Genomic DNA, 15,205 nt, shown 5'->3' with positions numbered 1-15,205 from the left:
TGACCCTGGGCAATTCATGTAGCCTTTTTTTCAGACTCAGTTTCCTCATCTGTAAAATGGGAATAATAATAGCCCCTACCTCACAGGGTTATTGTGAGACTTAAATCAGACCATTAACAAATAAATAAAGCAGACGTTGAAGTGCTATATAAAAGTTATGTATTATTACCTTGTATATGCTGAATGCAATGGAAGATTATCTTTGTGAATTGCTGAGGTCCTTGAAAATTAATCTTTTGGTGATGAGCCTCTTCAAACTTAGCTAGGCTGGTCTTCAGATGATAGTGATACAATCAATTCCTAAACCTTCACTTACAGCCTTTCTAGATTAGTATGCTTGAAAGTAGTTATGTTATGCTGACTCGGCCAATAGTCTACTCCATGCCTAAATGAATCAATGATAAGAATAAGAAGAATCAATAATATCATATGTAGTGCATATGGGCTTTGAGCTCATTCTCCCAACTCCAATTCCACTGGTCAGTCAGACCCATAGAATGAACTATTGTGCTTCCTACTCAGAGGGCAGCCCCGAGTTTTCCTAGGAGTCCTCTCTATTGGGTGTGTTCCCACATCCTCCAACCACTGGAGATGAACTTTCCTGCAATATCATCTTTCTAATGATTATTGCTCCAGGATCAATTAACCCATTGATATCTCCTCAATATCACTGACAATCAACTTATATAAACTATCTTTTAAAAAAGGATATTTGCTGAGAAGATAGGGTGAGAAATGAAGTACAGAAACCTCTGAAACTGGGAACAAAACATCCTCTACCACGTCAATCCCTGGAGAAATTGAGTTCAAGCTTAAAGTGGTTTCAACAAACATCCTCTTCCCCACCCCCACCAAGTTCACATCTGAGTGTGCCATAGCTAATGAATGAGTCACTCCCTTGCTTGCGAGATGGTGTGGAGATTATTGACATGATTCCTTTTTGGGCTGTGTTAAATAGGTCACTCCTTAGGACTGACTGGCTCATCCCAGGGCTCAATTGTTGTTTCTACTAGTAGAGCGTGCTATGGATTCCCATTTCAGTACCATTAGTGGTTCTTTCAACTTTTCAAAATCCACAACATGGTGACATAATCCATTCCATCTCTGAGTACTCATTCTTCTTAGATCAGAGAAAAATAAACACATCAGAGATAGAAGAACAGCAACTCCAAGTGTTCATGACCACGTGGCAGCCCAGATAGAGAGAGGTGAGGCAACTGGCAGTAGTACCTCTTATCTCTCTCCCCTGAATGAAAAATACTTATAAATCAACTTTAATATATACAGCTCAATCTGTAGAAATATAACCCATATGAAAGCAAAGCACATTATGTATAAATCAAATTATTTCAGAGCTGGAAAGGATTTTTAACAATTAATCACCTAAAATCACAAAATGTGTATTTGAGGCTTAAGGCATTTATGACTTGCTTCATTAGATTAATAAACATCTCTATATCCATTAAAGGTTTGTAAAGCTCTTTACATCAATTTTGTTTGATTCTAACAACCCAGTGAGGCAGCTACTGTTATCATCCCCATTTCGCAGATGATAAAATTGAGACTCAAAGAGCTTGTGATTTGTCCACAATGACACAGCAAACTGATAACAGAGAGATTCAGGTTTCTTGAGTACTTTTACTCTTATACTGTGTTTCCTAAGGACAAATGTCAAGTCTTATACTTAGGTTCAAAAAATCAATTACAAGATTAGAGACAGGCAGGGATCTTATTTGAGGACAGTTCCTGTAAGAAATATATGGAGGTCTGAATGTACAGAAAACTGGGATTTATAGGGTGCATATCAAGAGATATAATAGTCATTTTTGGTTAGACTGGTTCTAGAGTCAGTGCTTATTAGGTGTCAGGTAAGCAGCTAGGTCACACAGTGGATAGAGTGCTAGGCCTAGAGTCAGGAAGACCTGAGTTCAAATCTGGCCCCAATTATTTAGAGCTATATGATCTCGGATAAGTAACGTAACCCTGTTTGCCTCAGTTTCCTCTTTTGCAAAATGAGGTGGAGAAGGAAATGGAAAACTATTCCAATATATTTTTCAAGAAAATCCCAAATGGGGTCACAAAGAGTCAAACATGGCTGAAATTACTGAACAACAAAAATGTGCCACATACCATGCTACACAACAGAGATAACAAGAAAAAGCATTGGGTTGTACTCTGTTCTGGGCACCACACTTATAAGAGTAATTGACAAGCAAAAATCTATCCAGTGTCAGGTGCGCAGGATGATCGTACCTTAATAAGTATGTCACATGAAGAATAGTTGAAGTGGGATGTTTAGCCTGGATAATAACAAAATTTAGAGGAGAAATGAAAGCTATTTTCAAATATTTGAAGACATGCTATCATATGGATGCAAAATTGCAGTTTTTCAATATAGCTCCAGAGGGCACAAGATCTATGGATAGAAATTACAGTGCAGAAGAGTTGGCTCGATGTAAGGAAGAATTTTCTCACAATTTAAGTTATCCAGAAGTGGAATGGGCTACTTTTTGAAGGAATGAATTGCCCATTACTGTAAGTTCAAATAGAAATTCATAACTACTCCCAGGGATATTGTGGGAGGCATTTTTTGTAAGGATGGCTAAAATAGTAAGATTTAGAATTGGAAGGATTCCAGAGATTATCAGATTCATCCCCTCATTTCACAAATAAAGAAAGTGGGACCCAAGAATTTAAGTGATTTGCCTAATGTGAGGCAATAAATATTTGACCTCAGATGATCTTATTCCATATATGATATTCTTTTTAAGAAGGAGATTGGAATAGGTCTAAGCTCCAATAAATCCTGTCTCCCAAGGCTAGAAGTCTTAGTATTTTTGACTCCTCCCCCTAACCTTTTATAGCTTTTCTCTAATCTGACATCAAGTACTATTGTGTATTCCTTCACAATATAGCTTGGATTCACCATTTCTTCAAATTCCCACTACTTTTTCCTATTTTAGGTTTCCATCACTTCACATATGGGTGACTCAGCAGTTTCCAAGCTTGTATGTGGTTATAGTCTGAATTTACATTGGTTCAGGTTAGATATAAAGTAGAAAGTAGAGGCAAGCACTGGGAACATGATTATAGGGAGAGCAGGCAATGACTCTTTACCCCTCTAGGCAACAGCAGAGCACAAGGGTGACAGAAATGGATTCATTAAATCTGTGCATAGGGAAAGAGTACCACCCAACCATTCTGGAGAGCAAATGGGAACTATGACCAAAGGGCTATAAAAAATGCATACCGTTTGACCCAGGAATACCACTTCCAGGGCTGCATCCCAAAGAGGTCATACAAGTGGGAGAAGGATGGATAGGTACAAAAACATTTATAGCAGCTCTCTTTGTGGTGGCAAAGAATTGGAAATCAAGGGGATGCCCATCAATTAGGGAATGGCTAAACAAGTTGTGGTATATGAATGTAATGGAATACTATTGTGCTATAAGAAATGAGGAGCAGAAGGACTTCACAATAACCTGGAGAGACTTATATAAACTGATGCTGAGTGAAGAGAGCAGAACCAGGAGAATTTTGTACACAGTTACAGACACATCGTATTTGTGACAACTAACTTTGATAGACCGGGCTCCTCTCAGCAATGCAGGATTAGAAGACAACTCCAAAGACTCATGATGGACAGAGCTGTCCACATTCAGAGAAAGAACTACATAGTCTGAATGCAAATTGGAGCAAACTACTTGATCTCTCTCTTTTGTGTTTTGTTTTGTCCCTTCTTTCTCGTTTTTCACTCCATTGGTTATAACCCTTCTTTACAACTTGACTAATGTTTAATGTGAAGGTATTTATATTTGATTCCATGCCACAATGGTGGCAGGGGGGTGGAGGGGAGAAAATGTGGAACTCAAGGTATTGTGGAACTGAATGTTGTAAACTAAATGATTTTTGTTGCTACCATTAAATAGATCAAAGGCTATCAATTGTGTCAGCTTTGCTTTATCCCTTTGCAGTCTCACTCCTGAGTAAATCTGAATGGCAGTCAGGGAAATTATGGGAATTAAAATAAATATCCTCACCTTAGTTTAAACTCAGCTCTTTGTATTTTGCTATGTGGCTTCACAGGATGATTTGAAGAGGAACCAAAATAGTGACAAAGGATATTTGCAGTGCTAAAAAGGGATTTTGGACCACAACTCAGATAAGAGTCTATTCTGTGGAAGCCCAAGAAACAATGAATAAAGAGCAATTCAAAATACATACCTGAAAATATCTATGTGCTATTTTACTATTGCCTCTGTATCTCCAGCATTTATCAAAATACCTTGAACAAAGTAGGCACTTAATCAGTGCTCTTCTGATAGGATGGATTAAATTGGAATTGCCAACTCACACTAATAGAGGGAGTTTCCATCTAGGACACTCTCCATTCTGGTGAAAGCACAGGCTCAGACACTACTCACCACAATCCCACTCCCAATAATAACAAGTGACATAATCTTTTAAATTTAGTAAAATGCTTTCCATGCATTACCTCATTTTAAAAAGCTTAGAGTCAAGAGAGCTTGTTCAAATCTGGCTCTGACATTTATAAGCCATGTGACTTCTAGTTGATCAGTGAGGTTTTCTGAGCCTCAGTTTCCTCATCTGTAAAAAGAGGGACTAAGATACTTATAATTTCTATCTCACAGAAGTACTTTGAGGAAAGTGCTTTGTAAACTATAAAGTGCTATGGAAACGTTAATTATCATTATTATGGAGATTAATGAAGTACTGCTATATATTGCTAGTTCCTAGAGGGAAAAATTTCACGGGATAATATGCTGATTTTCCTATTTCTGACACCTATAGAAGAGCAGGAATGAAGTTTCATTGCTTCCATTATAATGATCAGACTATTTAACATAAATTGGGAACTGAAATTGTCTTAGTTCATTCTGAGAATTCTCCAGGGAAGTCATAGATTACAGACCAGTGAAAGATGCCGCCCACCTGGGCTGGGTTTATTTTGTATGTTCCCCATATGGTGATTATAACTCAAGCCTGGCTATTACTAACCCTAGAAGGACAACAACATGAAAGATAGTTAGGAAAATGGACAGTTCAAGACTGACGAGTGGAAAGCATCACCAATCAGAAACTTGGAAACTTTTTTTATTTAGAAAGTTACTCTGTTTAATTTATAAATTTTATATAGCTTTATAAAAAAAAGCCCCCAAAGCCCCCAACAAAAATAAAATATTGCACATTGTGTGTGTGTGTGTGTGTGTGTGTGTGTGTGTGCGTGTGCACTTTGACCACAGGGTGGGACCTCACCTACCACAGTAAACAGGCCAGGGTTGAATGAAGCAGACAATTTTTAGGGCACTTTTTATAGGTCCTTGCTCATGCCAGGAGGTGAGAAGTGTGGTCTTTTAAAAAGCTGCTCTGGGGCAGCTAGGTGGCACCCGCCCTGGAGTCAAGAGGAATCTGAGTTCAAATTCGACCTCAGACTCTTGACACACTGTGTGACCTTGGGCAAGTCACTTAACCCTAACTGCCTTGCCTTCCCCCCTCCAAAGAAAAAGCAAAAGAAGGGCTGCTCAGACACCCAGGGGTCTCCTGAATCTTACTGCTGCTTCAGTTCAGTGAGAAGATGACCTGTGGCCAGGGCCATCCCTGTGCAGGGTGGGGACTACACTCCCAGTGTATCTACACCTGCTGCTTTGTAACTTGCCTGTCACCACAAGACTTTGAGGTAGGTGTAATTGTAAAAATGGTATAAATGGTATGGGTGCTGTCTTTTGACTTGTGCATAAATTGGATTTGTGAGTCAAGTTGTGGGGCTCACTCTCTCTTCCAGAATCATTGAAGTCTAGTGGCAAGGCAAAAGCCAGATGATCAGTGTTGGCTTAGGATGCAGTAGATGACCTTGGCATCTTTGATGTCTGGCCAAATTCTAAGAGCTCCATAGCATCTGCTTTAGCCACTTGCATGGCCGTTGGATCAATATGATTTATCTACCCATTTCACCATTTAAGTCTTTGAATGATTGGACTAGACAGCTCCCTATCACACTGGTGGGTTTGAGACCCCCTTGTTCACCTTCAATCTAGTTTAGCCCATTTGCCTAAATGATTTATCCAAGGTGTGGTGGCTGCCCATAGCGCAGCTTCTTGGAGTCACACATGAGAGTTGGGTGAATCAGGGGGACATCAAAAACAGAAAGCAGCCCTAAAGGTCTCAGCAACTCTCACACCAGAGATACTAGGATTCCCTGAACATCACTGCACCCCAACACATGTAGGCATATTAATATGTACTAATAATACTATCTACCATTTATATGGCAACTAGGTGGTGTGGTGGATAGAGTGCCAGGTCTGGTGACAGGAAGACCTGACTTCAAATCTAGTCTCAGACCCTTCTTGGCTGTGTGACCCTGGGAAAGTCACTTAATGCTATTTGCCTCAGCTCTCTCATCTGTAAAATGAGCTGGAGAAGGAAATGACAAACCTCTCTAGCATCTTTGCCAACAAAACCCCAAATGGGGTTATGAAGAGTCAGACACGACTGAAACGGAAACAACTTAAATCTACAAAATGATTTAAAAATATTATGTCATTTTATCCTCATGACAGTCTCAGGACAGAGATGGTTATTATCTTCATTTTACAAATGAGGAAACTGAGACAACTAACAGTTAAGTGATTTGCCCAATTCTCACAAAGTTGTCATGTGTCTGAGATCATATATGACCTCACAACTTCCTGACTCCAGGCTCAGCAGTCTAGCCCCCAGTCTACCCAGCTGCACAAAATCAATGAAAGGGGATTTTTGCAGTTTGGGTCCTAGAAGCTGGTGAGCAGGATCATAAAAGGTGTTGCTGCCACAGTATTTTGTTCCCATACTGCAGATGAGGAAGGTGAGGCTCTGAGAGGTCAGATGATTTGTCTTAGAACTTGAATCCAGGTATGCTAAACCCAAGACCAATTTTCCTTTCCTTGGTAGCAAGGTGTCTTTCACTCTGCTCATCCCTTTCTGTCCTTTGGTAGACCTGGTCCCTTGGTCTAAGATACATGAGTTAGAATCCAAAAGCATGGAATTAGTGGCCACAAATTATCCAGAGTCTCATTTCCTTCCCAAATCCCTTATTTTTTGGGTGTGGGAAGTAGCTGGAGCTAGGGAGTAGATCTGTGATTTCATTGGAAAAGGAAAACTCCCTTTTACCAATTGGAAAAGGAAACTCCCTTTTACCAATGAAGATTAGACATTGCTTTTCAATTTATGGTTTTAGAGCATTGCTGAGGGATGGGGGAGAGGGAGGGAGGGAAAGAGAAAGAGAGAGAGAGACACAGAGAGAGAGAGAGAGAGACAGAGAGACAGAGACAGAGAGACAGAGGCAGAGAGAGACAGAGAGACAGAGAGGGGAGAGAGAGGGAGGGAGGGAGGGAGAGAAGAGAGGGACATGGACAGGTTAAGTAACTTGACCAGGGTTACACAGTTAAGATGTATCAGAGGCAGCATTAGAGCCTTGGTCTTTCTGACTGAGACCAGTTCCCTTTCTATTATTGGTTTTTGTTCAGGAGTGGTCTCTCTGATTCCCAGGATTCCCTTCCATGGTCCCAGATCCTACCTGGATTAACCAAACTGTCACCTGGGTTCAAAGGCAGACAGCTCCCAGGTACTTGTCCAGCTCTCTGTGCAGGTCCTGCTCCACACTGAAGTTCACAGTGTCAAGTCAACCTTAAATCCTTCACAGTCTCTGCTCCTGGGAAGTCAAGGTTTAACAAAGCCACAAACAGGCTCATACAACGTACGAACATCACAGTCATGCTTCCTTGGTCTTTGGCAGCTCTGGGTGGCCCTCAGAAATCCTCAGCAGCCTCAGCATTCCTGGATGGCTCTCAGACTCTGCAGAAGTTTCAGCTGGTTCCCAGAATCAAAACACTCCATCCAGGTTTTCAAAAACAAAATCATTCTCTCCAGCCAGTGTGTGTGGGGAGGGGAGGGGGGAAGGGTTCCTCTTCAGCCTCCTCTGTTTCTCTTCAGCCTCCCTGGAGGCAGCAGCTTCTGCCCTCCAGGGAGCTTACTCCAAGAAGATCTGTCTCTACCTCTCTGAGGCTTTTCCCTATATATAGTATTGCCCCTCCCTGTTCAGCCCCTTCCTGTTACATCAGCAAGAGGAATTCCTACTTTCTGTTCCTTTAACAGAAGCTTGATTGATTACTAAGTGCCAAGTACCTGTTACCTTTGTCAATACAAAGGGATCTTCAAATTCAAATAACATTACCATTGCAGTTTGTCATTTCCTTCTCCAGTTCATTTTACAGATGATGAAACTGAGACAAACAGGGTTAAGTCACTTTTCCAGGGTCACAGAATTAGTGAGTGTCTGAGACCATATTTGAACTCAGGTCTTCTTGACTATAGGCGTGGTGTCTTATCCACTGAACCATCTAACTGTGTCCAAAATTCTAAGCCTACAGCAAGCATCAAGTATTCCCAGATGCTCTCCTATCTAAGTACTACTCAGGCTCAACCCAGTTTAGCTTCAGAGATTAGATGACATCAGGCATGCTCAGGAAGATATGACCCTAGACCTATCTACTATACCATACCAAATATTACTACCATATTACTACAATACTACATGTCTTTCAAACTACATATTAACAGACAAAATCTTCAAACCAGAAATGAAATGATTAAGCTTTAAAAAATGCAAGGCTTCTGCAGTTGTCAGCTATAAATCAGTCACTGGTCACAAGATCTGACAAATAGGCTGTGGTATAGCAATAACTGAGGTTGAAATAACCTCAGAGGGGAGATTTAAAAGCACTGATCACTTAATTTTTTTTCTGACTGTTCTTAGATGTTCTTATTTAAAAAGAAAAAAACTCTTTGTTTCAGTCCCTCTCCCCAACTTGTTTTGTAATTATTCCCTATGCATTGCTTATTTGGGGCTTTTTTCTCAATTAGCTTTCTCTCATTTCCCTTCCAAAAATTTTTGTTGGAGTTTGTAAAGCCCCATGGTTCCTCTTTGCCTCCTTTCTGGATCTTTCCCACTCATTTTCCCAAGAGATTGCTCCCACCAGTATTAGAAATGGATTTTCCAGTTGTCAGCCATCTGTTAAGGTGCCAGGGTTGATATGAGCAGCGTGGTTAACTTTTTGGTGTTTGGGAGTCTCTTTCTGCTTATTCTAGGGCCAGTTTCTTATGGTCCAATTTATAGCCAAGAAAACCAGAGTTCAAAAGCTGCCTTGGCCACATGTGAGCTATATGCTTTTTCTTAAAACCATAACTTTTTTTTTACTTATTTATTTGCTTTTAGTTTACAACATTCAATTCCACAATCCCTTGAGTTACAAATTTCCTCCCCTTCCTTCTCCTCCCCTTTCTCCTCTATGGTGGCATGCTATCCAACATAGGTTCTACAAATACCTTTGCACTAAACATAAGTCAAGTTGTAAAAAAAAAGAGTTATAACCAATGGAGTAAACAAGGAGAAATAAGGAACAAAACAAAACAAATCACGAAAGAGAGAGAGCAGGTAGTTTGCTTCAGTCTGCCTTCAGACTCCGTAGTTCTTTCTCCAGCTGTGGATAGCCCTTTCTATAATGAGTCTTTTGAAGTTGTCTTATAACCTTGCATTCCTGAGAGCAGCTACCATAACTTTTCTAAGCAATGGTTTTCTCATCTGTGAAGTGGGGATTATAATAGAACTTATTTACATATGGCTGTTGTGAGGACAAAATGAGATGATATGTGTAAAGTGTTTTCAAGTCTTAAACTCAGTAAATAATATCTATTGTGTGGTGGTTGTTATTTTTCCTCATCTTTTTCTAATGAACTCCAGACACGTCAAATATTACCTTGCTATGACTCTTTTATAATGAATATTCCTTTTTTTTGTTTTTGGTAATTTTTTTGTTTGTTTTTGCTTTTTGGAGGGGGGAAGGTAGGGTAATTGGGGTTAAGTGATTTGCCCAAGGTCACACGGCTAGTAAGTGTTAAGTGTCTGAGGTCATATTTGAACTCAGGTCCTCCTGACTCCAGGGTCAGTGCTCTCCTCACTGCACCACCTAGCCACCCCTATAATGAATATTTTTCAGACTATTGTTCAGAAGAATTAAGTAAATCCTTACTGAAATTATATAAAAGTATTGGGAGGTGAAGTTATTTTCTGTAACTTCCTTGAAATCATCCTCAAACTCTTTCAGGAACAGATATAATAACACTAAATCTCGTTCTCTTCTCATGTAATTGTAATTTCTTCTGCTAGTATTCAGGGTAGGTCTAATGCCAGCACCCTGTTAGTTCAGGTTTGATGTTGGTCACCTATTAGTCATTGAACAGTTAACAAAAAGAAGTTCTCTTTGCCCCAATACATCAAGAACATGTGAAAAGACTACAGGCACTAGCTTTCACAGGATGTGTCCTCTTTGTCTCCATTTCCTGCAGGGTATGATGACTCTCAGAGTATGTTAGACATCTACTAAGTCCCAGATACCTGACTGTATATGGGTGGTGCTTTTTCTGCCCTTAGACAACCAGGAAGATGGATCAAGGGAGGAAGGGTCCAATCAAGACCAGGGACAGCTTTGTCTTTTAGGGGAAACTAATTCCTTATTTCCAGAAAACAGGTATTCTAGTGCTCTCACAGATCTATTTTTTCCTGAATTTGGATTTTTTTCTCTTTTTCTACCTTTGAAAAGATAGTACTTTTTGTCTCCAGCTATTTTTGCTTAAACTCCTTTGTTGTTGAATTATTTCTGTTGTGTCTGACTTTTGTTACTCCATTTGGGATTTTCTTGGCAAAGATAATTGAGTGCTTTGCCATTTCCTTCTCCAGTTCATTTTCCAAATAAGGAGACTGAGGCAAACAAGGTTAAGTGACTTGCTCAGGGTCATACAGCTAGTAAGAATATGAGGCTAGATTTGAATGCAAGAAGTCCTTCTGACTCCAGGGCCAGCACTCTATTCACTGTGCCACCTAAAATTCTTTAAGGCAACCTTATATCCACAGTTAAGTAGCCAAGTAAAACCCTCCCTCTCCTCCATTTTTTTTGTTTGCTAGTTTTTATTTCATTTTCTGTACCTTTTTAGGAAAAGGATTCCTTTCCTTCATGATCTTTATTATTTTTTCCCTTTTATGTCTATTCTAGACTTTTAAAAATAAAATTCCCAGTCTTCATGCTTACTTATTCCTTATTTAGTCTATGTTCCTCATTCCTCATGGAATTAAAGCTTCTAAGGTACCTATTATTTTGACTTTCCATTTCTAAATCATTTCTATTATTGCCTTGTAGACCTTGACCCCTGGCCCCTTTTTATTCTGTTTTATCGCATTGTTCCTGAAGGAGATACAGAGGAGAGAAATATTACCTGACAGGGTAGAAATTTTCCTGTGTCCCTGATTGTGCAATTCATCCACCACTAGCCCTTGCAGTGAATTTAAAAAAGCTTTAATAATCCTCTCTTCTTTTTTTATTTATTTATTCTGGTAACCTTTTTATTAGCTCCCCTGTTCCTCCCAAATCTTTCTGCCCCTCTAAAAACAAAACAAAACGAGTAAACAACAAAAGAGAAAAAAAAAACAATCTTGTACCAATTATGCTTAGTCAAGTAAAACAAATCCATGGATTAGCTATGTCCAAAAATGTCTGTTGTATTCTTCATCTTGAATCTATCTTCTGTCAGTAGGTGTCTAGGCTGCTTCAGCATTGCTTCTGGAATCATCTTGGGTATTAACCGGTTCTAAGTTTTTCAAAGTTGATTTTAATTTCATTGCTGTTATTATTGTATACATTATTTACTGGCCATTTTCGTCTGCATTAGCTCATAGATGTATTTCCAAGTTTGTCGAAAACTACCCTTTCATTTCTTAAAATACAATAATACCCCCATTACATCCACATACCATTCCCCAATTGATAGGTACCCTCTTAGTTTTTAGTTCTTTGTTACAAAAAAGAGGGCTGCTAGAAATAATTTTTATATGAAAGGGTTGTTTTACTCCTTTGATCTCTTTGAGATTGGATAGGCCAGGTAGCGCATGATATTAATGGATTAAAGCTTATGTACAGTTTAGGGACTTTGGGGGCACAGTTTCAAGTAGCTTTCCCAAATGTATGGGTCAATTCATAGATTTACCAGCAATATATTAGTGTGTCTATTTTCTTGCACTACTTCTAATAATAATCATTTTCCTTTGTTGTTGTTTTTATGTACCTAATGAGTGTGAAACCTCAGGGCTCTTCTAATGTGCTTTTCTCTAGTTTTTAGTGATTTGGAACATTTTTATCTAGTTTTTGATATCTTGGATTTCTTCCTTTAAGAATTGCTTATTCGTACCCTTTACCAATTAGAAAATAAATCTAGTTCTTATAAATTTGAATCCTTTTTATATGTGGAATATGAAATATTTATTAGTTAACTTGCTACAAATAATATTGCAAGTTGATTATCTCCCTTCTAATTTTAACTTAATCATTTTGTTTGTGAAAAAAAGTTTTAATTTTCTATTTTTAAAATGGTCCATTTTTTCTCTTGTGATCCTCTCTGCCCCTCTCTTGCTCAAGAACTTTGTTCCTATTCAGGTTTTATTTATGATATGACTTTCTAGGTCATGTATCCTTTTGGAGATAATATTGGGATAAAATGTGAAATGTCCATCTAAACTTAATCTCTGCCAGACTTTCTAGTTTTCCCAGAAGTTTTTGTCACGCAGTTAGCTTACGATCCCAGTAACTGAAGTATTTAAGTTGGCAAAACAAAACAAAATAACAAAAAAACAATCTAACTCTGGTTTCCTTCTTATGTTGTTTACCCAGCCTATTCTACTGACCAACTCCTCTATGTTTTGATTAGTATTAGACATTTTTTATACTAACTGCTTTCTAATATAATTTGAGGTACTTTATGTCACCTGCTTTCTCACTTTCAAAAACTTATTTTCCTTGAGAGTCTTGAACTTTTGTTCCTCCAGATGAATTCCTTCATTTTATGATCGGCTCTCTAAAGTTAATCCTTTTTGTAGTCTGGTATAGCACTGAATACATAAGCTAATTTTAGGTAGTATTGTTATTATTATATTGGCTCATCTTACCCATGAACAATTAATATATCTGCAATGATTTAGATTTGTCTTTATTTCAATAAAGAGTGCTTCACAGTTGTATGCCTATAATTCCTTGTCTATATGTGTATCGGGACATAGATTCCCAAATATTTTATTCATTATTCAATATCTCTTTTCCTAGTGAGATTCTTTCATAATATACAGAAAATGTTGATTACTATGTAGATTTGATTTATATTATGTGTTATATTATCATTTTGTTATGCATTTATTTATATTATAAACATATATTTTACCTCCTACAACTTTACTGAAGTTAATAATTGTTACAATCTTGTTTTAGACAATTTCTTGGAATTTTTTAGATAGATTATCTTGTTGTCTCCAAACAGTAAGAGCTTCATTTCTTCTTGACTTATGATTATTTCTTCAATTGGTCCCTCTTGATTTATTGCTGTAGTTAGCACTTCCAAAATGATGTCAAATAATAATAGTGATCATGTATATCCTTGTGTTTCCCCAATCGAATTGGAAAGACCTCTAGGCTTTCCCCATTATATATAATTTGGCTCTTTATTTGAGATAAATATTGTCCATCGTATGTTGTGTGATTTTGTTTGTTTTGTTTTTTAACAGAAACAAGTGTCAGATTTTATAAAGAAAAAATGGCATCTATCAATTTTTTCACATTTTTTATTATTAACAGGTTATGTTATAGTTTTCCTTACATTGAATCAATGTAAATCCTGATTCTTGGTATAAATCCAACCTGGTTATAGTGTATAGTCTTATAAATATATTGTTGGATCCTTTTACTCATATTTTAATATAATGCTTTATGTCAATATTCATTAGGAATTTTTGATCTATAGTACTCTTTCTCTGTTTTGTCTCTCCCTGGTGTCAATACCAAGACTATTTCTGAATCATAGAGTTTAGAAGCATGTATCCTTCCTTTTCCTATTTCTGCAAATGTAACACTGTAAGTGTTTCTTGGTATGTTTTATAAAATTCGCTTCAAATTCATTTAAGGTTCTCCACCCTCTCCACCCATAAAAGTTTATTTATATTTCACTCAATTTATTTTGCAGAGATTGGGTTATTGAAATAATGTATCCCCCATTCTGTTAATCAGACTTTTTGTTAACCCTTTGTACATTCCATCCATGTTGCTAGTTTTGGTGGCATATAATTGGCCAAAATACCTTCTTGTATTATCCATCATTTTGTCTTCAATTTTTAAGAATTCTCCTTTTTCATCGTTGATTCCAACAATTTGAGTTTTCTCTTTCTTATTAAAATTAGGTGAGCTAACTGGATGTTTGTTTTATTAATTTGTATTTTTATTAAGATTCTAAGCTAAAATGCCAACAAAGAGTGTTTCCATACACACAGAAGAATATGAAAAAACTCTTTATGTGAATCTATAAATCTCAATTTCATAATGCTTATTTAAAAAAATAATATAGTTTACATATTACTTGCCAAACTATCCTTATCTGTGCTTTCTACTAAATTTTCTTTTGTTAATTTTTTTAAAATGATACAATGACATGATGTTTTTTGTTGTTGTTGACACAGTGGTAACCTCATCTCCCTATTATCCAGTTAAAAAGCAAGAGAGAAGAGGGGAAAATTCTTGCAAAAAAATAAGCACAGTCAATACAAGTGATTCCTCCAAGAGTTTTTGTCTAAAAATATATGTCTCATACTTTTGTCTACTAACTCTGCCCATAGGTGAAAAAAATGCTTCATCAGAGGTGACATGAGACATCATTGATGTAGAAAGATCAACCTTCTTTTATCCATTTCATATGAGTAAGACTCATTTGATTCTCACTCCCCACCCTCTGTTTGAATAGCCTTCATCTTATGCACCTTTTTCTGTACTAGTGTTTTCTTCCTTTTACCTTCTCTTCTCTTTCTTCTCTGAAAATGCTGAAAACTATTCTATCTCACTCCAGGATATCTCTCTCTCTCTCTCTCTCTCTCTCTCTCTCTCTCTCTCTCTCTCTCTCTCTCTCTCTCTCTCTCTCTCTCTCTCTCTCTCTCTCTCTTTCTCTCTCTCTCTCTCTCTCTCTCTCTCTCTCTCTCTCTCTCTCTCTCTGTCTCTCTCTCTCTCTCTCTCTCTCTCTGTCTCTCTCTCTCTCTGTCTCTGTCTCTGTCTCTCTCTCTGTCTCT

General features: G+C 37.8%; 1 long non-coding RNA gene across 1 annotated transcript in view; it reads right to left on the bottom strand.

Moving 5' to 3' along the window:
* LOC138161141 (uncharacterized) overlaps positions 1-8,591 on the bottom strand; it is a 12,165-nt gene extending 3,574 nt beyond the window's left edge. The window contains exons 1-2 of the long non-coding RNA XR_011168288.1: positions 7,577-8,591; positions 170-385 (exon numbers count right to left, since the gene is read on the bottom strand). This is a non-coding gene — a long non-coding RNA (uncharacterized lncRNA). The remainder of the gene's footprint in view (positions 1-169; positions 386-7,576) is intronic.
* Between the last annotated feature and the right edge of the window lie 6,614 nt (positions 8,592-15,205).

Source organism: Petaurus breviceps, unplaced genomic scaffold (genome assembly GCF_028583685.1).
Source record: "Petaurus breviceps papuanus isolate PSGF00001 unplaced genomic scaffold, PetGlider_PUasm1.0 183, whole genome shotgun sequence".
In the NCBI taxonomy this organism is placed as follows: domain Eukaryota; kingdom Metazoa; phylum Chordata; class Mammalia; order Diprotodontia; family Petauridae; genus Petaurus; species Petaurus breviceps.
The sequence above is the reverse complement of the archived record's forward strand: the minus strand, read 5'-3'. Positions and strand labels throughout refer to the sequence as shown.